The sequence below is a fragment of the Octopus bimaculoides genome, chromosome 4 (assembly GCF_001194135.2).
Source record: "Octopus bimaculoides isolate UCB-OBI-ISO-001 chromosome 4, ASM119413v2, whole genome shotgun sequence".
Lineage (NCBI taxonomy): Eukaryota > Metazoa > Mollusca > Cephalopoda > Octopoda > Octopodidae > Octopus > Octopus bimaculoides.
In genome coordinates this window covers 107,634,894-107,640,156 of record NC_068984.1, presented here as the reverse complement: position 1 = coordinate 107,640,156, position 5,263 = coordinate 107,634,894, and the positions used below count along the sequence as shown (strand labels likewise).

Below are 5,263 nucleotides of genomic sequence, written 5' to 3'. Positions count from 1 at the left end.
TTTCTTCTCTATCACTCATAAGCAAATAAACAAAGCAAAGCAAAAAAAAAAAAACTGTATAAAAAAGATGCCCCAACATAAGAACTAAAAGAAATGCATTTTTACAGACATTAGAATAAACAGTGAAAATAAAGTCAGTTCCCTACTAGAACATGTTTATTTCTCAAGAAAAATAAGGTATTTCTGACAGACAACCATACAAATAATGAAAAGAAAAAAATATCTACGTAGCAATAACACACATGAGCATGCATTCGTCAAGCAAATGAATGAATGTAAAGATCTAATCGAGACAGGAAAAGCATCTCCTGTCTTCTACTGTTGCATTAGTTCCAACAGATATGCCATAAAAATGAATTACCTTTTAGAGAAAATAATTACCTGATAGAGCTATGTAAGAAGGTAAAGGGCATCAAAACCATAATCATTTATCAAATAGAGAAAAAAAAACCTCTTTGCTTCTCGATAAGCATAAGGATGTTTTCTTTTTTCCCCGAAAGAAAATTTTAGTTGTCTTCAACCGATATGTGGTGTAACATTGTTCGTCGGTCGAGGGAGTTACTATGGAATTACATAAATAATATTCAAAACGGGGGACGAGGTGAAAAATGAAACAAACCGAGTTGGTACGTTGCACATCTGACTGCACCGCAATATATGGAGGGGTGTAACACAAGGGATAACTTCATTAACTGTTAGCATATCGTCAATTTTGTGGCGTGGTATATGCAGATAGTAACGAAGTAGCAGAAAAGACGTTCAGTGGCAAAGTTTAATGATTTCCGAGAGCTATAGAGCAATTCCGAAACTGTGCTCCGTCGTGGGTTGAGAAAATAAGTCACAAAACTAATGTTACAGGACAGAAAGATCAACTGTTACACTTATGAAAGAGAGTCAATTAAGTGGTTTCTACACTGAGGAACTAGAAAAGCCGAGGAATGGAGAGAGAGCAGCAGACAACAGCGAAACCAGTAACATCAGCAAGGGCAATTCCAACGTCTGCTCTTCTACCACTGATCGAGGCAACAGTAATGGTGTGTGGGCGGAATCGACTCGAGCTCGGTTCCAGCAGTGGAAAAGGACGAATCGTCTCTCACCCCGTCATCCTTCTGCGACGGTGAGGAGCATTAGGAGTTTGCAAGGAGTTAGATAAAACAAGAAGACGAAAAACAGAAGGTCGATAAAATATTTATGAATTATGTTTCCGGATGATGAAAAAGATTTCAAAATATAATTTTAATACTGGAAGATTTCAGTGTACACAATATAGGTGAGTGCTTCCGACGTCGTCACTAAACCTGCAAAACTGTGGAAACTGTAGATAATTATCTACACATTAATACGTCATTCGAGAAAGCAAATTTTACTTAATTATTCAGCTTGCGTTTCATTTTCGAATGTTTCGAATGCCATTCCAAATGAAAGATGAAATCACATAAAGATGAATAGTGAATAAAAATATTTGCTTTTCAAAGTGACAAATATTTATGAGCATTACAAACACATACATACAATATGCTAATTATGAAAATTCAATTATATAGATTAGCATATTTAAAAAAAAATTCATTATCCTTGATAAGGAGAAAAATAGATTTTATTATGATAATGCTATAATCTTTCATATCAGCCATATTGCATTGATAACAATTTTATTTCAACGTCCCCGAAAGAATCAGAAGATGGAATTGATACCACCAATATTAAAACTTGGAAAGGAATATATGCAATCGAACATACTTCTATTTCTAGAGAGTCCATTATTCCGTTTTACATATCATAAATATTTGAAGCAATATGCTTATCATTTTAATAGCACGGATTATGATTTCTCTTAAATTGTCTTTGTACCTGCCAACTGGACAAGTTGCAGCGACATAGGTTTCATAATTATCAGATATGCGTGAATTTTTCTTGTTTTAAATGAAATTCTCATTATTTACTACAGTAATATTCCCGATATCGACTTTTTGTGCTGGAAACTACATATAAATAGCATATGTGTCCTGTACGAAATAAATCCGAATAAGTTATTAACAAGCGCCATACTGTTTAGATATTTTTCGTAAGCTTTTGCAGTCTTTACATAGAGCAATTTTAGATTTAAATTTTATGTAAATCTGATAAGTAGGACTTGATTATTGTGAGCATTTTCTTCTTATCCTTGTTCTGAACGAAAAAGGAACATTGAAATATGTGTAGTTTTAGGTTTTCCAGAACGCAATAACCAAGAGGTATAAGCAATTATAATAACCAAGTCTGTAATAAGTATGCTGCAGAAAATGAAAGATATTTCTTTTGCTCATTTGAAAGGAGCAGTTATATATTAGAATTTAAATCTAAAATAAGCGCATGGTTCATTGGTTAGAGCGCCAGACTCATAATCATGTAATAATGAGTTCGATTCCCGGAGCGGGCTGTGTGTTGTGTTCTTGGGCAAGACACTTTATTTCACGTTGCTCCAGTTCACCTAACTGTAGAAATAAGTTGCGACGTCACTGGTGCCAAGCTGTATCGGCTTTTGTCGTTCTCTTGGACAAGATTGGTGGCGTGGAGAGGGGAGGCTGGTTTGCAATGGTGACTCAATCTTCTATAAAGAACCTTGTCCGGACTTTCTAGAGTCACTTTCTAGGTGCAATCCCATGGACATTCGTGACCAAAGAAAGTCTTCAGCTCTTACCCTTTTATATGGAGAAAGCCTGCAACTGATAAAACTGGTGCCAACAATCTATAGTTTTAGAGCAGGAAATATTGGGATTCATATCTTAATATTTACATAATATTTATAAGGATGTAGTTAAGTCCTAATCTGTCTAGGTCATCAACTGCCGTGACCATCCCGTCATTTTGAAGTATGCTATATCTAAGTATATGTTATGTTATGAACAGATAATTGACTGATTTTTCAGGAAACCTGATGTTTGATCAAAATTAATAGACAACACTAAATGCTTCAATAGAGACACATAGATAAAGACACTAAAGCGCAGACAGTGTAATGAATAATCACAAAACTCAAAATACTTTGAACTTCAAAAGATAACTAATTTCCATTTGCAGACACAGAAACGTTTTCCAGTTCCTCTGCTCTCATCAAAAACTTTAACTACATGCTCTGCTAACCGCTATTCTACTCCAAACAAATTTCGGTCTGTCGTCTATAAAATGTCTGCTCTCTTGGGTATTCATTTAGTTTCAACAACTTACTTTTGCCATTCTTTATAGTACTAGGTATGTTTTTCGTGCCGCTATAGCTCACCTTAATGTTCAAGAAGCACAACAATAAGATAAGTGATAGCTGCATCAAAACTTTCCAATGGTATTAAGATCCACAATGCTAAAATAGTGCAAATAAACGAAGAGCAAAGGTTATATGACATTGAGGAAACGTTAAACTTTTCCTATAAAGGCAAATATTGAAAGAAAACTTCGTGCATTGCACGAATGTAGCAACCAACAACACAGTGGACTACATATAGAGTTCAGAATGCAGTCTTGCAAGATTCGCCTTCACGAAAATGACAGATCTTTCTCTCGATTCTTTTCCGCAGGGTTATCTCGATTCTTTTCCGCTTTCTGGCATATACAATAACCGTAGCTCTAAATAATTTGATATATGTAATGGCAAATCACTTAAATTTTGCCTGTTGAAACGAAGACGGGTTAGAATATACTTGATGAAATCAATGTGTGTCTGTAACACATTCACATATATATCATTTCCATTGTGCAACACTGTCGTATGTCCAAATTTGGCCAATTGCGTTTTCTACAATATTATTTTTGTCTGCAATAGCCGGTTCTTTTGGTCAAACTATCGTATCTCCAGCTCCTTCAGATGCTAAGAGATAAAAACCTCTCAAAGTGTAGTACAACTGTTTAGCTATGGAATGGTCAAACGATGATTTCGTTTTCTGAAATAAAAACGTTTATCTGTGTGTGTGTGTGTGTGTGTGTGTGTGCGTGCGTAAATACATATATACTAATATATATTTATTTGCATATATGTATGTATGGGTATGCCTGTATATGTGTTTATGTGTGTGTATATATATATATATATATATATATATATATATATATATACACACAAATGTATATATATAAATATACATATATATATAAATATGTGAATAAGGGATGACCACTAAGTGGACATCCGATATGCTAGAAAGAGGTCATCAACGACCCAACCACAAAGAAAAATAATGTTCTCCAGAAAAAAAATTTCGCAAAACACCAGAACATACGCGGGCAAGACAAAATGAGAAATATACAGAATGAAGAATTAATTGTGTACCGGTTTCGAAGATTAACGTTTTACTTATGAACATTAACGTTTTGCTTACTTATGACCTCTTTCTAGCATATCGGATGCCCACTTAGTGGTCATCCCTTATACACATGTAATACAATTTGTCTGAATTTTCAGATTTTTTATATGCTAGGCCACTTGGTTTTAAACTGAATTAATATTCAATTTATCACCCTCTCTATATATATAAATATATATAATAATATAAATAATATATAAATATATGCATATATACATACATATATGTACACATCTACATATATATGTATATATACATGCATACATGGGTACAGGACATCAAAAAAAAAACGTTAAAAAAATGAGAAACGAGAACATAAACAACAAAAACATAGAAAACAAACTTTTTTTCGAACAACGAAAGAAACAAATACAGAAACGAGAAAGGCAACATTCCCTTCATCAGTTGTCTCCTATTTTATCTGCTCCGCGTTTCGAAAGTAGAGATAAGACGCGACTTCGTTTAAACAGTCCTTCCCGCAAAGCAAATTAAATAAAATTTAGGATTTTTTGCGGAGGGTTAAAGTGGTAACAAAAACAGGACAGTGAGAACAAAACAGTAAAAACTAACGGTGAGGGCTGTTAAGCCAAGACGATGTGAAGTAGTGAACGCTGGAAAAACGAGCTTTGAGAAGAGACAGGCAAAAGTAGGTCTTGTCTTTAGGAAGGAAGTGGAAGAAAGGAAGATGGATAGAGGTTGGTCACCTGTGAACAACGAGAGAGTCACGGAAGACGAGTGAGAGAGAGAGAGAGGGAACGGTGAAGAGGAGAGGAGAAGAATAGGGAAGGGTGGTAGAGAAAAACAGGAAGGAATAAGAACAAGAGAGGGAGATACATAGAAATAATAGAGAGGGATAGAGTGCGCATGGGAATTATAACGATAAAACTTACTAGAAAACGGATGCGTGGCGTTCGATCATATAATAATAT

General features: G+C 34.7%; 1 protein-coding gene across 1 annotated transcript in view; it reads left to right on the top strand.

Moving 5' to 3' along the window:
* LOC106875429 (uncharacterized) overlaps positions 1–5,263 on the top strand; it is a 165,297-nt gene that overhangs the window by 3,004 nt on the left and 157,030 nt on the right. The window lies entirely within an intron of this gene.